Source organism: Bos indicus, chromosome 18, assembly GCF_029378745.1.
Source record: "Bos indicus isolate NIAB-ARS_2022 breed Sahiwal x Tharparkar chromosome 18, NIAB-ARS_B.indTharparkar_mat_pri_1.0, whole genome shotgun sequence".
Lineage (NCBI taxonomy): Eukaryota > Metazoa > Chordata > Mammalia > Artiodactyla > Bovidae > Bos > Bos indicus.
The window spans coordinates 60,151,999-60,172,377 of NC_091777.1; the positions used below are offsets into that span (position 1 = coordinate 60,151,999).

The 20,379-nt window shown below is 44.7% G+C and overlaps 1 protein-coding gene across 1 annotated transcript in view; it reads right to left on the reverse strand.

Annotated features, from left to right (window-relative positions):
• LOC109571938 (zinc finger protein 665-like) overlaps positions 1-3,132 on the reverse strand; it is a 29,756-nt gene extending 26,624 nt beyond the window's left edge. The window contains exon 1 of the mRNA XM_070772281.1: positions 3,030-3,132. The gene's annotated coding sequence lies outside the window, so the exon portion shown is untranslated. The remainder of the gene's footprint in view (positions 1-3,029) is intronic.
• Positions 3,133-20,379: the final 17,247 nt, after the last annotated feature.

Consider the following 20,379-nt stretch of genomic DNA (forward strand, 5'->3'; position numbering starts at 1 on the left):
GATCTTTGCTTATTAACCTTAATTTTTTCAGTTTCCACGTTTTTAAGTATTATAATTGGAGGATAATTACTTTATAATACTTGGTTTTTGCCATAAAAGGCAATGGCACCCCACTCCAGTACTCTTGCCTGGAAAATCGCATGGATGGAGGAGCCTGGTAGGCTGCAGTCCATGGGGTCCCTGAGGGTTGGACACGACTGAGCGACTTCACTTTCACTTTTCACTTTCATGCATTGGAGAAGGAAATGGCAACCCACTCCGGTGTTCTTGCTTGGAGAATCCCAGGGACGGGGGAGCCTGGGGGGCTGCCGTCTATGGGGTCACACAGAGTCAGACACGACTGAAGTGACTTAGCAGCAACATGAGTTGGACATGTATCTCCCCCATCCTGAACCACCTTCCACCTCTCTCCTAACCCGATCTCTCTGGGTTGTTCCAGAGCACTGCTTTGGGTGCCCTGCTTCGTGCATCGAACTTGCACTGATCATTCTATTTTAAAAATGGTAATATACATGTTTCTTGCTATTCTCTCAAATCATGCCACCCTCGCCTTCTCCCACTGAGTCCAAAAGTCTGTTCTTTACCTCTGTGTCTCCCTTTGTTGCCCTGCATGTAGGATCGTTGGTACCATCTTTCTAAATTCCATATATAAGCAGGAATATACAGTATTCGTCTTTCTCTTCCTGACTTACTTCACTCTGTATAATAGGCTCTAGGTTCATGTACCTCATAAGAACTGATAAACAAGGTGACATTTTTGCTAAGTATGGCACAAAATAGTCTAAGATGATTTACTACTTACCAAAGAAAATTTCAAATGTACAAGACGAAGGGAAGAAAGAACCCAGGCAAGGAATGAATCGGAAAAAATTTTAAAGAAAAAATTGTGAATTAGTTTTAACCTAAAAATCTGGTGTCAAAGTTAAAAAAATACTGAGAATAATCATAATCAGAAAAGGATGATAAGAATAGAATACTGAAAACTAAAAAAGCTTATTTCTGAAGTTAAAAATGATTATAGAAACTGAATGAATTAAGACCTATTCCAAGCCATAAAAAGCACCATACATATAGAAAGGAGAAAATGTGAATCCATTAAAAAAAAAAAAAGTGTTCCTTTAAAAATGCTACCCAATAATGATACAGTGGACAAGAATCTGCCTGACAATGCAGGGGACATGGGTTCTATCCCTGCTCAGGAAGATCCCACAAGTACAAGCAACTAAGCCTGTGCACAACTACTGAGCCTGTGCTTTAGAACCTGGGAGCCACAACTCTTGAGCCCACGGAACAGAACCGAAGACAACACAGCCAAAAAAATTTAAAAAAAAAAAAAAAAGCTATCACAGAGTGACAGAGTCAGTCATTTTTTGCTCCAGGTGTCTTCTTCCCTGATCTCTATCTTATGATAGGACAAGGGAAGGGGTTCACTCACAACTCAGTGAATCAAGCCACTGCCCCAGGCTCAACAGGGTTTGCAAATAAAAAGTCATCTTCTGCCACAAGTAATAAAAAAAGACACAAGCCTTATAGACAAGAGTTTTGAAATTCTCAGCCTCCTCTGTGTAACTAAAAAAATCATCTGTATCCAAACAACTGGCCACACCTGGATGGAGCTTACCCCTCTGTTCACCTATCTCCCTACTCCATCTGAGTCTCCGTGTCTCTTTTTCTCCCCCTCTGCTCTCCTGCTGTTCCTGTCCTATTTCCTCCCTCATACGTGTCCTGTCTCAGGCTGCTGCAATTCGTTCCCCCTCGACATGCTCTCTTTCTCCAACCTTCCTGAGTCTTTCAAAAATCCATACCTATGTCTGCCTCTTTCTTCCCCCATTTCGGCTCCCTCTCTGCGCTCCAGATTACTCCTCTTCTCTCGCTGTGACTCTCCCTTCCTCCCCACTCTCTAGCAGGCCATGTGGCTACGCTTCCTTCTAGCCCTTTCTTCCTCTGCTCCTTAGCTCTTTATCTGCCAGCACCATGATAAAACCGGCCACCTCACATTGAGACTTGAACCCTTGTGGCGGGACCCCAACCGGATGAAAACACAACCCCGGACTCTAACCCAAGAGGCCTGGACTCAAACCCGGCCAAAACCCAGTTAGGGATTCTACACCTCTGACGTCCCTCATCGCCCTTCGCCTCCCCGCTCCCATCACTGATACAGGGCAGTTGTCCCTATGCTGCTTTCCAGTCCCTGGAGATCTGGCTTTCTAATTTATTAATACTTCTCTATTTTACTCACTTGGCTATTTTCAAGGCTTAATCTCTTTGACTTGACTATCCCTTTGCAAGTCCCTCAGCCATTCTCAGTGTTCCCATTGGTTCTCCCTGATGCTTTTCTCCTCAGTTTCAGTTATTTCTCTCAGTCCTTCTGACTCTGCTTCTCCTGATCCTCCTGCCTCCTGAATTTACTGAGTGGGCGACAGAACGCGACGCCCCCGGACCGGAAGACCACCTTTTCCGACCGAGTTGAATTGGGCATGGAACAGCACTGGCGGTCACAAGGCTGGACCAGGTCACCTACCCTACGCGGGGTGAGGGGACGGGCTGACAGCAAAGGGGGTAGGCCTGAAGGGAAGAAGGACCGGCCTCAGGAGACGCGAGGACAGAGGGGCTGGGAGAGAAGGGGCTCAGAGCGGGGCGGGCTCTCCGGAATCCCGGGACCAGGGAGGGGGCGCGGCCTCTCCGGGAGCGAGGACCACGGGCTCTGCCTCCAGCGGTCGAGAAGGCGAAGCGGCGGGCGCGACTCCAACTCCCGAGAGAGGGCTTTACTTGGCGAGGCCAGAGGTAAAAAAGGGTTTTAAGCAGGAAAATGTCGCCAGAGGCGGTGTCTACGCGGACAGAGCGCCGAAACCGACTCAGAAACACTTCAAACCCAAACGAAAAGATAACTGGGCCGCAACGGCAGCGTCTATTCGGGGCCGAGCACCGGGTGCCAGGGTTTTCAGGTCGCTGGCAATTCCCACACCATGAGGACGAGTGAGCGGGGACGGAGGTGGGGATTGGAGGGGTGGCGAGCTCTGCAAACTTACTCTAGAAGGAAGCTTAGGCGCCGCTCGGGGATCTCGGCTCCGCGCTCTCCAACTTCCGGCTCTGTGTGAAAGGGCTTTTGGTATTAGAGCCGCGGCTTCCGACCAGGGGCGGGGCGAGCACCCGCTGTGCGCAGAGTTCGTGGGAGGGGCGGGCCGCGGAGGGGGGCGGGGCCTGTTACCTTGAGAGCACTAAGTTACCTTCTGTAACAGTGCTCAGGTAAAAGCTTCAAGTTTTGTCGGAAGCCAAGATACTTCCTCTTAAGACTAAAAGGGTTTATTTTCAATAAAAAGCTGTTTTTCACAGTATGGTGTGCTCAGATCCTGCTAGTGAGGCTGAAGCAATTCAGGGATCTCGGAACTTGGGCAGTTCGAATAAACAAGAATGGGACTAGTCTCTGTATTACAAATACAAAACTCTCCCTGGGTAGAAATGGGCTATTCCCTACTGACGCCCTACAAACCAGCAAACTCAGCATAGTGCTGAGTTCAACCAACTGAGGGTCAGCACTTGGGTGTCTGAGATGGAGGACTTAAGGGATGTGATCATTTGGGTCACTAACCACAGCCTTAAAATGAGCAAGACACTTTAAATGATTATAAACTGCGTTATTGTTTATTTTATCCAACGGGTTTTAATTATTTCCCTTTCTAAACCCAACTCTTTAAACAGTGACATAAAGGGGGTTGTATAAGCAACTCTTACAATGACAAATATCATTGTGTAAGGTTAAGCTACAGAGAAAAATTAACTGATACATATACTGTGAAACGATTATCACAGTAAGTTTACCTAGCATCCATAATTTCGTATAGATAACTTAAAAAGAGACAGCAAAATAGGAGAAAAAAGCATTTTTTTTTCTTTTGATGAGAACTGCATTAAAATACTGTATTCTGTATTTTGGAGGAAGTGCTTAGTCACGCAGCTGTGTCAGATTCTTTGCGACCCCATGGACCATAGCCTGCCAGGCGCCTCTGTCCGTGGGACTCTCCAGGCAAGAATACTTGAGTGGGTTGCCAGGCCCTCCTCCAGGGGATCTTCCCAACCCAGGGATCGAACCCATGTCTTGTGCATTGCAGGCGAATTCTTTACTGTCTGAGCCACCAGGGAAGCCTAACTGTTAAGTATCTTTCCCAAAAACTTGTTTAGGAAATTACACTAAATAATACCCATAATGTAATTTCAAGTTGATTATATATTCAGTGTGAACATAATTAGAATCTTTCACTTGCTATTTGCAAGTTCTAATATATTTTAGGTCTTTATTTTCTAAAGCTATGACAAATCTCTACAGCATATTAAAAAGGAGAGACATTACTTTATCCACAAAGGTCTGTATAGTAAAGGTATGGGCCAGTAGTCATGTATGGATATGAGAGCTGGACCATAAAGAAGGCTGAGTGGTAAAGATTTGATGCATTTGAACCGTGGTGTTGGAGAAGACTCTTGAGAGTCCGTTGGACTGCAAGGAGATCAAACCAATCAATGCTAAAGGAGATCAATCCTGAATATTCACTGAAAGGGTTGATGTTGAAGCTGAAGCTCCAATACACTGAGAAATCAGACAAGGTCTCTGTGAGGAAGAAACACGTACGATTGGTAAGGTGGGAAATGGAAGAGTGTTGCAAGCAGAGAGAACAGCCTGAGTGCCAGCTCTGAGGCAGGAAGATATTTACTGAACAGAAAGTCACCCAGTGTGAGTGGCACACAGCGAATGTACATGGGGTTATGCCAGGCAGAGGCTAATTTATGCAAAATCTATAGATTTAGGACTTGATTCCAAAAGCTACAGGAAGTCACTGAAGAATCAGCAAGAGGAAAGTTAGATGCTTAGATCTGTTTTTCAGAGCTCAATCTGCTGTGGGCAGAAGTTGTTGTTTACCTGCTTACTCATGCCAGACTCTTTGCAACCCCCCTGACGGCAGCCCCGCCAGCTGCTCTATCCATGGAATTCTCCAGGCAAGAATATTGGAGTGGGTTCCCATTCTCTTCTTTCATTTTACTTCTTCATTCAGTAACTGTCAACATTCTATTTCTTTTTCAAAGCTTATTTATTTTGCTTATGTTGGGTCTTCGTTGCTGTGAGTGGGCTTTCTCTAGTTACAGCTGCAGTGCAGGGGCTTCTCATTGCAGTGGCTTCTCTTATTTAGGAGCACACACTCTAGAGTGTGGGGGCTCCTGGGCTCTAGAGCACAGGCTCAGTAGTTGTGGCCCATGGGCTTAGTTGCTCTGAGGCATCTTCCCGGGCCTGGGATGGAACCCGTGCACCCTACATTGGCAGGCACATTGTTAGTCACTGTACTACCAGGAATGCCTCAACATTATCTTACTCTAGTTTCAAAAAAATAAAAAGTAATACAAGCACAAAAAAACATACAGAAGATTTCTTCCAATCTTTATAAAATACCTGTATTTAAAAATATGTGAAAAAAAAATATGTGGCCCTCCCTATGGGTAAGTGGTAAAGGATCCACTGGGCAATGCAAGAGATGTGGGTTGTTGCCCTGTCTGATTTCCCACATGCTGGGGGGCAACTAAGCCCGTGAGTCTCAATTCCTGAGCCAGAGATCTAGAGCCCAGGAAGTGAAACTACTGAAACCAGTGGGCTCTAGAGCCTGGGCTGCAAGACAAGAGAAGCCACCACAATGAGAAGTGTGTGCACTGTACCAGAGAGTGGCCACCACTCGTCAGAACTAGGGAAAAGACACTGAAGCAATAAAGATACAGTATACAAAATAAATATATTTTAAAAATCATAATGTGATTTTTATCATTAATTTTAGGTGTATACTTATTAACAAAATCCAAAATTTATCATTTTATTCCATTAGGAAAATACTGAATCAAGATTAATAAAGTTGGAGAATTCCCTCATGGTCCAGTGGTTAAGATCCCTCACTTCCACTGCAGGGTTTCAGGTTCGATCCCTACTCAGCAAACTAAGACCCTGGAGAATGCATCATGTGGTCAAAAGAGAAAGAAAAAAAACTTGGTAAGCCTGATTTCACAGTTTAAATTAGATGGTGTAACGGAACACTCCCTAGCCCTGACATCTCTTTCTGAACGTTCCATTCCATTCCCAAATACTTAAGTTTTTAGGAGGTGCTCATTTAGTTTTAAATGTACTATAAAAAGTGAGAACTGATTTGCACTCATTGGCCTCTTTTGCAGATTTAACGTGTACTGTACATATTAATACCTGAGGTCCACATACAGCTTCTTTACCCTGGTTGACAGAGCGCAGACAGCACATCAAGATGGGCCCTAAACAGTCCCTGCTGCCCAAAAGCACCGAGACCCCGTCTCCAACCCGTGCGTGAGAAGCCCTGTCCAGGGTGGTGCTCAGGGGAGCCTCCTCACAAGCTCCGCGTCACCGGGTCATGGGGAGACGGGATCTAAGTGGAGACGACAGGCCCTGAAGGAAGGCCCCGGGTGAGTGTGCGTGTACAGGAGTCAGACAGGACACTCGAGAGTCAGACATGATTAGCGATCCTGAGAAGGGCATTTCAGGAAGGCAGTGTGAGAATCCACTGAGACTATGATCCTACCTGAGAAAGAGCCATGCCTGACTCCTATTCTTTCTTCTTCTGGGCCTCTTCGTCCATGAGTCTTCACAGTTCTACCATGAAAGTTGAAAACATGCTGCTCAATGCTTAGAGTCAACACCACCCTTTCCTGAGCCCCAACCACACACACAGGGAAGCCCTCACCCTGTGGAACAGACAGTCCTCTGTGGCCACTGTCTAAGGAAGGATTCAGGACAGTCAAGTACCGCAGAGTGACCAACAGGGGCCTTTCCCACACTTTCCTTGGCCACACTCCCCTCCTGCTGAGGCCTCATGCACACAGCAGCAGGGGGCACCTCTGCTGACCCCAGGATCCCATTCAGGTCACACAGCAGGCCCTGGTCCAGCCCCAGTCGCAGCAGAGCGCCCTCCCCTCCCCCAGGGCCTGATCTCAGTCTCAAAAGTAGAGGCTAAGAGCTGTCGTGCACAATGCAGGATCCAGATCAGAATCATCTGTGGCTCTGTGCACATTCCTGGGGCAAGGCCCCACACGAGATCCTCAGGAGCATGTCTGATGGGGGAGAACCGACTAACCAAAGGAGTATGTGTATACACACCATACACCCTGTGAGCATGTGACACATGTGTACACTGTGAAACATTTTTCACAATCCATGAACCAACACATACATCACCTCCAAATTCCCATGTTCTGTGTGTGGTGACAACACTGACGAGGTACTCTCCTGACAAATTCCCAGCAGGCAGTAACAGAACAGGATTAACTACGGTCAGCATGGTGCACATACCTCCCCAGGGCGCACTCATTTCACAACTCAAAGTCTGTACCTTTTGTCCAACATCTCCCCATCTTCCCCACCTCCCAGCCCCAGATGACCACCATCCTACCCTCTGGGACTAGTGAGTTTCATTTGTTTTTACATTCCATATAATGGAAGGATATATAACACCAGTCTTTCCCTGTCTGTCTTAATTCACTAACTATAATATTCTCTACATTTATCCAAGTTGTCCCAAGTGAGACAAATCTCCAGAATTGTTTACAAGAAAGTCACTATTGAATGAACAAATCTTTATCCCAAGCTACAAAAATAATTAAATGTAAAGAAAGCAGAAAGCCAGGAGTAAAACCATCACAAAGAACATGTTTGAAGTTCCTTGAAAGGGCATCAGGTAGTAAGAGTCAGTCAGTTCTTTCCCCATTTCTTCTCTCACATAACCTCTACTCCTCACCAGGAATAGGGAAGGGGGTGACCCACACCTGAGAGACTCTGCTGCAGCCCACACCTCAACAGGCTCTACACATGTATGCTCTTTTAATACAAATAATTACAAAATACACATGCGTCACAGACAGAAATTTTGCCATTGTCATTCTTATCTATACAATTTAAAGAAGCAAGATTTGCGTTAGATTTTAAAGCCAAAAATCAATGTATAATGACTTAATGATTTTTACCCAACTGATTCAGCACTCTTCTGGATCTAGCCCCCACCATCACCTGCACACTAGCTGTTTCCACTCCATTTGGCTGATCTGTTTCCCTACTTCTTTCTATGTCTCCCTTTCTCTGCTCTCCTGCTGTGCCCGTCCTCCTCACTACTTCTTCCCCGCCTCCCATTCCGCCTCTCCTTGCCAACTGTTTGCCTTTGAAAGGTTGTTGTTCAATCACGCGAATACACCAGGATTCTTGGCCCCCAGAGGAGAAGAATTCAATCCGGAGCCAGAGACGAGGCTTGATCGCTCAGAGCTTTTGTGTAATAAAGTTTTATTAAAGTATAAAGGAGATAGAGAAAGCTTCTGACATAGGCATCAGAAGGGGGCAGAAAGAGAAACCCCTTGCTAGTCTTTAGCTGGATGTTATATAGTCACTAGCAGTCTGTTAATGAAAGAAAGAAATGTCTTAAAATTCAGAATGGCACCAGGCCCCTCACCCATAAGATGCATTTTGGGATAATCTTGGCACCAAATGGTTTATCCTGGGCCATAAAATGATTAACTTGAATCTTGAAGAAGGGCAGACCACCATACAAATAGTTTCATTTACATAGATTAGGAGAACAATATCCATACTGGTTTGTCAAGTAGGTTCTGGGCCAAGAGGCGGAACCGACTTGGAGACAGAGTTTGGGGTAAAGGCATAGTACATTAGCATAGCTTAAGACAAACATTTCCATAAGAAAAAGGCATTGGTTATCTCTAGGCTCGAGAATAGCTAACTTCAGGCGAAACCGGGTGTCATTATGGCAACACAGTATTTTAAGAGAAACCTCCCTTTAAATTTGTATAGAGAAGGAAAAAATATTGCTAGTTTATTTCCTCCTGCCGCTTAAGAGAGATAAAAATGTCTGACACTTGCAGGCTATTTCCTCTATTTGGAGACCCCTGGCCTTCCTGCCTGTTACCCTCTCATTCCCCCCTTTTCTTTTAGGAGAATTATGTTGCCTAGGGAAAAGGGGTGTCGTTCTCTTTCCATAACTACTTCCGAGCTGACAAGGGGCGTTGTCCCTAAATTGGTGAGGCAACATATTCTCCTAATCCTCATATTGAGGATATCTGATCCAGGGGCCCCAAATAGTAGCTGGAGGAAGCTACAGTAGTAGCGGGAGTTTGAGCAACCATTTGTAACTTAAAAGCTTTCATGCGGCTAGAAACAAATCCAGTTATACAATTACAGATGCAGGGAGCAAACAGCAAGAACAAAACAACCAGAATTATTGTAATTAAGATAGTTGTCCACCATGGGGAACTAGTTAACGTTTTCCAAAGTGAAGCAATTGAGGCTTCAGGAGTGTCCATGGCCCTAATCATCTTGTTCATGTGGTTAGTAAAATGAGTAACATTCGTGTTCATATCAGGTATATATGTACAGCATTGGGTATGAATAATGGCACACGTTCCTCCTTGTGCAGCTGTCAGAATATCTAGAGCCAATCTGTTTTGTAAAACCACCTTTCTAATTTGTGCTTGTTCAGCATTAAGAGCTGAAATAGCCTTTTGAGAATCTTGTAATGCCTGTTGAGTAAAATTAGTCAAAGCATCCACTCGTAACATAACATCTGTAGTTCCCAAAGAGGGAACAAACGCTGCAGCCAAATAATCATACCAATAAAATACAGACCTTGCCCACCGAGTTCTAAGGTGGGGTAAATTAGCAGGCTTTTCTGGAAGCTCTGAAAATATAAAGCCGTGAGTAAAGGCTAGACCCAGGGTGCATCTCCCTATCCAACCAGGGGGGAGCCATGCCCATAGGTAAGAGCCACATATCCAGTAAGTCCCGTTTGGAGCAAGCCAGCGCGACTGAGATATCCAGTCCCAATTCGTGCCTGGCCAGACAAAGGGAGAACCTGAACTGGGATTGGAAAACACGGGAATGATTACATTGCATGTTTCCTGAGACAAATATCCCATTTGTTTCCAATCATTGTAATTAAGTTGTTGGCTAACTTTTGGGGACGGCTCTGTTTGTTCCCAGCATATAGAGGCAGTAGATATTAAACGTCCTTTTTCAGGAGTTAGCCATGTAACCTCATCCCATATTTGATAAACGTCAGGTAAAAAGCCATTAGATCTAGACCTATTTACCTTATATGTAGCAAAATAGTCATTGAACCGAGACAATGTATAATCAAAATTAAAAGTCACATTATGTCCATAGTTAGAGTACAAAGTGTTGCACCAGTCCATTTTAGGGTTGGTAGATGTCATCAGATGACAAAGAGGCATCGCATGTGATTGTTGTCGAAGGTATTCACAGACTTGGAGAAAGTCTTTTCCTTGAAGTGGGGATGTCCACCACGGGAAGCCTTCCACTGACGAAGAGGGGAGCGCTCCGCAGACCCAGCAGTTAGACCGATTGTAGAATGCAGCATAGGAGTGAGCCCAGGACAGGAAGACATTGTCTTGAGGATCCAACGGCAGACTCAGGATATTTGGAGTCAGCAGAAGTAAGCTCACATAGGTTATCAGGCCCATCTAAAAGGTACAAAGTCAGAGCATAGAAAGTAAAGACATAAAATGAAGTCACTTAATTTTGGTCAGGGTGCCACCTCTTAACTCGAGTATGATGTACCCACGAATCAATTCCTGGCACTTTGACAGCTGTGGGAGAAGAAAGAATAACCTGGTAAGGACCTTCCCAGAGAGGTTCGAGGGATGGCCCCCCAGATCCCACTGTTTTTATGAGGACCTCAGTTCCTGGCTCAAATAGAGGCCTGCTTGACTCGGAGGCTGGGTCAGGAGTCTTCTCCCGGAGTTCTGTTAATGTCTGTTGAAAAGCTCAGAGCTGAGTTACATAATTAGTTAATTCCAAGGCTTCAGGGTCTATAACAATGTCTGTGCGTAAGAAAGGCCTTCCATAAATACATTCAAAGGGGGACAGTCCCTCTTTTTTGGGAGTAGTTCGAGCCCTCATTAAAGCTATGGGTAGGACTTTAATCCATTTGTCCTGCGTCTCTTGAGTTAATTTGCGCAGTTGCCTTTTGATAATGTCATTAGCTTTTTCAACTTTTCCGGAGGATTGGGGTCTCCAGGAACAGTGTAAGTGATATTCTATTCCTAGAGCTTTAGATACCCCCCTGAGTTACAGCAGCTTTAAAGGCGGAGCCATTGTCACTCTGAAGGCTCCGTGGCAGCCCAAACCTGGGGATAATTTCATGAATTAAAATCTTTATAACCTCCTTAGCCTGTTCACTACGACAGGGAAAAGCCTCAATCCATCCAGTAAAGGTATCTACCCAAACTTGTAAGCAAGAATATCCATTAGCTTTTGGCATATGAGTAAAATCAATTTCCCAATCCTCTCCAGGATACTTCCCACTTCGTTGTAATCCAGATTTTGCTAGCTTTTCAGTCTTTGGGTTATTTTTTTGACAAATCTCACACCTTTTGATAATATTCTTTAAAGTTTTTATTACATTTTTACCTTCAAACAAACGAGAAACCATTTGGTAAGTACTCTCAGCACCCAAATGAAAACTCTGATGTAAACCCTTAAGAATTTTCCACTGAGCATTTTCAGGAATTATTAATCGTCCATCTTCGGACTGTAACCATCCTTTATCAGTAATCTTTGCTCCTCGTTTCTCATATCTTTCTAATTCTTCTTCAGTATATTGTGGTCTTTCCTGTTCCACAGGACCTGTCCAGATCAAAGGCGTCTGTAGTGAAGGGGTTTCGTGAAGTGCCGCTTTTCTGGCTTGACAGTCAGCCAGATGATTACCTTCGGCTATTTTACTCCCATCCCTGCTGTGCCCTTTGCAGTGCATAACAGCTACTTCTTTAGGACAATATATAGCAGTTAAAAGTCTCTCGATCTCTCTGAAATGTTTAATAGGTTCTCCTGTTGCTGTTTTAAAGTGTCTCTCTTTCCATATTGCAGCATGAGCATGTAAAGTCAAATAAGCGTACTTAGAATCTGTATAGATATTTACCCGCTGCCCTTTGCTTAACTCTAGAGCTCGGGTCAGGGCCACAAGCTCCGCTAACTGAGCACTAGTTTCCTGGGGGAGAGATTTTGCTTCTAAAACCTGTTCAGCAGTCACCACAGCGTAACCTGCTTTACGCTTTCCATCCTGAACAAAAGAACTGCCGTCTGTAAATATTTCCATGTCAGGATTGTCTAATGGGATATCCTTTAGATCCTCCCGAGCTGCATAGTTTAAAGTTAGGAATTGAGAACAATCGTGATCAGGTATTTCATTTTCCTTCTCAGGAAGGAAAGTGGCAGGATTTAAATTTCCACAAACTTTAAGCTTAGTTACTGGTCCTTCTAACAACAATGACTGATACTTAAGAAGCCTACTGTCTGTCATCCAAATATTAACCTTAGAATTTAAGATTCCACTCACATCATGAGAAGTCAGTACAGTAAGGTTTCGTCCATTAATTATTTTTAAAGCTTCAGGTGCTAATAAAGCCGCTGCCCCAATTACTCTTAGGCAGTGGGGCCACCCACGTGAAACTACATCTAATTCTCTGCTTAGATAAGCAATAGGTTGTTGGTGAGGCCCTCGGGGTTGTGTCAAAACTCCCAATGCCACACCTTTTCTTTCAGTGACAAACAAATTAAATTCTGACCCTGTGGGCAAGCTCAGAGCTGGAGCTTGCAGGAGAGCAGTCTGAAGAACCTTAAAAGCCTTTTGAGTTTCTGGAGACCAAACCAGTTTGTGGGTTTGGGCCTGCTGAGTTTCAGCTATAAGTTTATATAAAGGCCGGGCAAGTTCCCCATAACCCGGAATCCAAATGCAACAGTAACCTGTGATTCCCCAAAATCCTCTCAATTGTCTTAAAGTCATAGGTAGGGGGTGATTTAGTATAGGTTTAATTCTCTCAGGGCCTAGTCCCTTCTGATATGATTAGGCCCAGATATCTAACCGATTGTTGACAAAGCTGAGCCTTTTCTCTTGATGCCTTGTAACCACAGCCTGCCATAAAGTTTAAGAAATCTTCTGAGGCTCGCGAACAAGCTTCCTCTGTCTCAGCACAGAGCAAAATATCATCTACATATTGTAACACCACTGCTTCAGAGCTATTAAAGTTTTGTAAATCCCGTGACAAACTTTGTCCGAATAAGTGAGGACTGTCACGAAATCCCTGGGGCAAAACTGTCCAAGTTAACTGAGAAGCTGGCTGCGTAGGGTCTTCAAAGGCAAATAGGAATTGACTTTCTTCCGCCAAAGGCACTGAATAGAAGGCATCCTTTAAATCAATTACTGAGAAATATTTGGCCCGTTCAGGAATTTCAGACAATAGAGTATAAGGATTAGGCACCACGGGGTGTAAAGGAACTACAGCTTCATTTATTATTCGTAAATCTTGAACTAGTCTCCATTTACCGTTTGATTTCTTTATACCCAAAATAGGAGTGTTGCAAGGACTGTTACAGGGAATTAATAGTCCCTGTTCTTTTAAATTTTAGATGATGGGTTTTAACCCTTCTTTAACTTCAGGTTTCAGTGGATACTGCTTCTTATGTGGAAATACGTGTGGGTCTTTGAGCTTAACAACTACAGGAATAGCATTTTGTGCTTGACCCACAGATTTTCCATCAGCCCATACTCTAGGATTTACATTTTGTTCAACTAAAGGGAGAGAAAGGGAGGGCTCCATATTCATGAAAACAGAGGCATGGACCTTGCTCAGTATATCCCTCCCCAAAAGGGGTGAGGGAGATTCTGGCACAATCAGAAACTCGTGTGAAAACAGCACAGAATCCCAGTTGCAAGATAAAGAATAACTGAAATAATACCTTTTGGCTCGTCCAGACAGTCCCATTATGGAAGCGGATCGGGAAGAAAGTGGGCCAGGGGCTTCAGTAAGCACAGAATAAGTTGCCCCAGTATCTAAAAGGAAATCGACGGATTGGCCCCCCACAACTATTAATACCCGGGGTTCCTCAGGTGTAATTAGGACGGGAGCTTGTGTGCGGACCCCCGGGCACCTTCAGTCCTGATTGTCTTGAGAGTCCGACCCCGGAGACCTAGGCTTCTGAGGGCAGTCTCTCTTCCAGTGTGGTCCTTTGCAGACCGGACATGGAGCCGGGGGCGGCTTACATGCCTGAGGGCAATCCCGCTTGAGGTGCCCCTCCTTTCCACAGCAGTAGCAAGCCCATCCCTTTTCACCTGGGCCCCTCTGGGCATTTTTCTCAGGCTGTTTAAGAACGTTTTTCATAGCCAGGGCGAAGGCTTCCGCCTTTTCCTTTGTCTTTTTTTGCCTTTCTTTTCCTCGTATTCCCTACCATAATAGACTGTCTGAGTCAGTTGTAACAGAGTATCTAAAGACTGATTTGGTCCTTACGCCTGTTTTAATAGCTTACGGCGGATATCTGGAGCCGACTGAGTGAGAAATCTATCCTTTAAGATCACTTTCCCCTCTTCACTTTCGGGATCAATCTCAGTGAATCTGCGAAGGCCTTCTCTCAGTCTATCTAGGAATTTACCAGGAGCTTCTTTCTCCTCCTGTTCTATGTCTGCCAATTTGCCATAGTTTAAAGGCTTAGAACGCGCCTGCCTAAGTCCCTCAAGAATACATCTAACAAAATGACTCTGATCCCATCTTCCTTTAGCTGTGTTGTAGTCCCAGTCTGGTTCTATAGTTGGGACCGCCTGATTCCCAGTGGGGAGGGCCGCTGTCTCATTCTCCCTCTTCCCTACTGATTCATTACCAAGCCATTCATCTCCATAAGCAACCGCTTTTCCCAAAACTCGAGTCTTTGACTCAGGAGTCAGCGTTTGTCCCAAGATATACATCACATCCTTCCAAGTGAGGTCATAAAGCAGAGTAACACCTTTAAAAGCTCTAATATATTTTTCTGGGTCCTCTAAATAGTCTCCCAGATCCTCCTTGATTCTTTGTATTTCTTGATAAGAAAAAGGCTTATTAACTCTCATGGACTGATTATTTCTCCCGGTGGGTGTTTCATAAAGAGGCAACAGCTTGTGTGGCTGTTCCTCAGTCTCTCTGGCTGCTCTGTGCATATGATCCCAGGGATAGATTGGAGAAACCTGTTTTTCCTCTTCTCTTTGTCTCCTGTCCTCCATCTCATTGCTTACTTCGATGGTCTGAGTTTCTACTGAAACCAGAGTAGTCTGAGGTCGTACTGAGACAGGAGTTGTTTGGACCTCCATGTGGGCAGTTTGAATCCCAGTTTGGAGTCCCAGGTACGGGGGCAAAGTAAGAGGATAGCGGGGAGCTGAAGGTTTCACACCCAAATCTATACCCTTAGGACATAAGTCTGGCATATTTCGCAGAGAGAAAAAGGGCAACACATATGCTACTTCTACCCATTTCCCTTGTTCCTTACAGAACCGGTCTAATTGTAGAACGGTATTATACTTAAGAGACCCTCCAACTGGCCACCGTTCGCCGTCCTCCAATGGATACCGTGGCCATGCAGTATCACATAGGAAGACCAGGTGTGTCTTCTTTAAGCCCTGGGGATCAAATCTATCCCAGTTTTTCAGGATACAGTTCAAAGGAGTGAGGCTGGAATTGTTAGCTCCCATCTGTAAGAGAGAAAAAAAAGCGACCAGCGCCATTTTTTCTACCGGAGGCGTCCCTCCCTGCTCTAGATGGGGGGTGTAGACAGACGTTACACCAAAAGCTTTTCCTTCCTGGTCGGACTTAGTCTGTCCCTTACCGACGCAGGCGCTGTACTCATCCCTCCCGGTTCTACCACCGAGATGGGGTGGGGATGTACCAGGGGTAGACTTGATAGCATCCCTACTTGACGTCCAGCTCTTCACCCTTAACCTTGCTTGCCTCTGATGTCACCCGGGGTGAATCAGAGTAACCTTCCGGAATGCCTCCCAAGCTAAGACCATTGTGGGAAACATTCGTCACCTGAGTGCCTGTGCACGACCATGAGTATTTCCTGACCACAATAAGACCGATGCGAACATAAAACTGAGATGTTCTTTCCAAGCATCACCACACCAGTATAACAGCCTCCTCTGATCCACTAAGAGCCGGCATTACCAAAGAAAAAAAAACCCATCGCAGTCCCAATCTGAGTAACCTTTAACCTCAGAGATGTTCTGGGAGCTAGAGCTCCATCTAGCTTCCGAACTTTCGATTCCTAGCGAGGCTAGACACTTTCTTGACTACCAATCCAAGTTTGGGACCTAAGCCACAGTACACAGTAACAGTATAGATCACAAGTCCCTTGAAAGTCTATGATCCGATAGATTAGGTTAGTACTTCTAATTCCCAAGGAGTTATGAAAATGGTCAAAGAGACCGAAAACTTTGACCGAGAAAGGAGAGTTCGGTCCACGCGCTTTGCCCATTTCTGTTCGGTTCCCGAAGGAGACATTGGGTGCCTCTTGGCATTGGCAGGTCGGTATAACGCCCCGACAGGTTTCTGCCATAAGCCGTATGAGATCACTGTGGAACCGCAGAGCAGGGCTCCTTACTTGTTTCACGCAGGGCATGCCATTCATTCACACAAGCACATGGTTGAGTTAGTAAAGCACAGCAGAAAACGTGTTCGCTAAGAGAACAAAGAACTAAAGCTCCAAGCATCCTTACCTTGTCCTGAAGGATCCTGGACGAGCCCCCAAGATGAAAGGTTGTTGTTGAATCACGCGAATACACCAGGATTCTTGGCTCCCAGAGGAGAAGAATTCAATCCGGAGCCAGAGACGAGGCTTGATCGCTCAGAGCTTTTGTGTAATAAAGTTTTATTAAAGTATAAAGGAGATAGAGAAAGCTTCTGACATAGGCATCAGAAGGGGGCAGAAAGAGTACCCCCCTGCTAGTCTTTAGCTGGATGTAATATAGTCACTAGCAGTCTGTTAATGAAAGAAAGGAATGTCTTAAAATTCAGAATGGCACCAGGCCCCTCACCCATAAGATGCATTTTGGGATAATCTTGGCACCAAATGGTTTATCCTGGGCCATAAAATGATTAACTTGAATCTTGAAGAAGGGCAGACCACCATACAAATAGTTTCATTTACATAGATTAGGGGAACAATATCCATACTGGTTTGTCAAGTAGGTTCTGGGCCAAGAGGCGGAACCGACTTGGAGACAGAGTTTGGGGTAAAGGCATAGTACATTAGCATAGCTTAAGACAAACATTTCCATAAGAAAAAGGCATTGGTTATCTCTAGGCTCGAGAATAGCTAACTTCAGGCGAAACCGGGTGTCATTATGGCAACACAGTATTTTAAGAGAAACCTCCCTTTAAATTTGCATAGAGAAGGAAAAAATATTGCTAGTTTGTTTCCTCCTGCCGCTTAAGAGAGATAAAAATGTCTGACACTTGCAGGCTATTTCCTCTATTTGGAGACCCCTGGCCTTCCTGCCTGTTACCCTCTCACCTTCAAGTTGCTTTCTCTCCAACCTCCCTGGTGATCCTCAGTCTCCCTGTATTTCTGCTTTTCTTCTTCCATCTCTGCCCTCCCTCCCTCCCAACTCTCTGGCACTCCCAAATAGCTATGCTTCCTTTCAACTTGCTCTTTTTCTCAGCTCCTTCAATCATTGCTGCTGCTGCTGCTAAGCTGCTTCAGTCGTGTCCGACTCTGTGCGACCCCATAGACAGCAGCCCACTAGGCTCCTCTGTTCCTGGGATTTTCCAGGCAAGGATACTGGAGTGGGTTACCATTGTTGTTTCCAAACCAAGTGTGTGAGCCTCCAACAAAAATAATGATGACTGGACTTGAAGCAGTTGATCAAGTGTATAGCTCAATATGTGATCAGTGATTGTAATAAAGTTACTCTAGATATGGGAGTAACTTCCACTTTCAGATGTTCAAGCTGGATTTAGAAAAGGCAGAGGAACCAGAGATCAAATTGCCAACATCTGCTGGATCATCAAAAAAGCAAGCATTCCAGAAAACATCTACTGCTGCTTTATTGACTATGCCAAAGCCTTTGACTGTGTGGATCACAACAGACTGGAAAATTCTTAAAGAGATGGGAATACCAGACTACCTGACCTGCCACCTGAGAAATCTGTATGCAGGTCAAGAAGCAACTTAGAACCAGACATGGAACAACAGACTGGTTCCAAATAGGGAAAGGAGTACATCAAGGCTGTGTATTGTCACCCTGCTGGTTTAACTTATATGCAGAGTACATCATGCCAAATGCCAGGTTGGATAAAGCACCAGCTGGAATTAAGATTTCTGGGAGAAGTATCTATAACTTCAGATACACAGATGACACCAGCCTTATGGTAGAAAGTGAAGAAGAACTAAAGAGCCTCTTGATGAAAGTGAAAGAGGAGAGTGAAAAGGCTGGCTTAAAACTCAACGTTCAGAAAACGAAGATCATGTCATCCGGTCCCATCACTTCATGGCAAATAGTTGGGGAAACAATGGAAATAGTGAGATACTTTTTTTTGAGAGTGGGGGCCTCCAAAATCACTGCAGATGGTAACTGCAGCCATGAAATTAAAAGACACTTGCTCCTTGGAAGAAATACTGTGACCAACCTATACAGCATATTAGAAAGCAGAGACTTTATCAAAAAAGGTCCATGTAGTCAAAGCTATGGTTTTTCCAGTAGTCATGTATGGATGTGAGAGTTGGACTATAAAGAAAGCTGAGTGCCGAAGAATTGATGCTTTTGAACTGTCATGTTGGACAAGACTCTTGAGAGTCCCTTGGGCTGCAAGGAGATCAAATTAGTCAATCCTAAAAGAAATCAGTCCTGAATATTCTTTGGAAGGACTGATGCTAAAGCTGAAACTCCAATACTTTGGCCACTTGATGTCAAGAACTAACTCATTGGGAAAGACCCTGATGCTGGGAACAACTGAAGGCAGGAGGAGAAGGGGACGACAGAGGATGAGATGGTTGGATCGCGTCACGGACACGATAGACATGAGTTTGAGTAAGCTCTGGGAGTTGGTGATGGACAGGGAGCCCTAGCATCCTGCAGTCCATGGGGTCGCAAAGAGTCGAACACGACTGAGTGACTGAATGGAACTGAGATATGGGAAGATGCAACAAGAAGGAATACTTTCCTGGACCATAACTAGAAGACAGGTCTGCAGAGATCTTTGACTATGGAGACCTAATCCACTAATAGCACATTGAGTGACCTGTCAGCAAAAGCCTTCTTCACAACTGAGAACAAGCCTTCCCAGCAACACGAGACAAAATGTTCATGAAATGCCCCCCAAAACATGATTGGATGTACGACCACAAGAGGGCCATGTCAACTACAAATTGTCACTTATTAAGGGCATTGCCAATGAGTGAACGGCAAAGGCATTTACCCTCTGCCTGCATGGAGATTGAACCCCATTCTGCTAAAGCTATTGACTTTCAACAGCCTCAGAGGGACTTCAGAGTGGAGCGAGGCACTCTGCTCCAGGGACTCTGGTAGGACTGGTCTGTAGAGAGTTGGATGTTTTTAGGAACAGACTTTATGATCTCAATCCTTGCACCTCCTCCTATCCAAAGAAGCACTAAATCCCTTCATGGTGACATTAGATCCTCATGACTAACAAAAAATCTTTTGTGAAATGAGTGCTTCATGGTATTGAACTTCCCCTTCACCAAAACCTTATATATTGAACTTCCCCCACTGCTGCTTTGGAGCAGTCTCTCAGACTGCTCAGACTACTCTATTGATATGACCATTTAGCAAATATGACCATACTTTGCAGGGCATTTCATGACCATATGGTCCCACGTTGCTGGGAAGGCTCATTTCCAGTTCTGAGGAAGGTTTTTGCTGATACGCCGCTCAATGTGCTATTACTGGACTAGGTCTTAATAGTCAAAGATCTCTGGACACCTGTCAGAGCTATCTGAGATGCTGTCTTCCTGGCTGCTGTCCTCATTTTCCCCAAATAAATCTTAACTTGCAACTCTCAAGTTGTACATCTGTTTTAGTTGACACGCCCTCTTAAAACAACACGAGATGACTCTAACACAAGGACATCATCAGATGGTCAATACTGAAATAAGATTGATTATGTTCTTTGTAGCTGAAGATGGAGAACCTCTATACAGTCAGCAAAAACAACACCAGGAGTTGACTGTGGCTCAGATCATGAACTCCTTACTGCCAAATTCAGACTGAAATTGAAGAAAGTAGGGAAAACCACAAGACACCATTCAGGTATGACCTAAATAAAATCTCTTATGATTGCACAGTCAAAGTGACAAATAGATTCAAGGGAGTAGATATGATAGACAGAATGCCTGAGAACTATGGATGGAGGTTCATGACATTGTATGAAGGCAGTGATCAACACCATCACAAGGAAAAAGAAATGCAAAAAGGCAAAATGCTTGTCTGAGGAAGTCTTACAAATAGCTGAGAAAAGAAGAGAAGTGAAAGGCAAAAGAGAAAAGGAAAG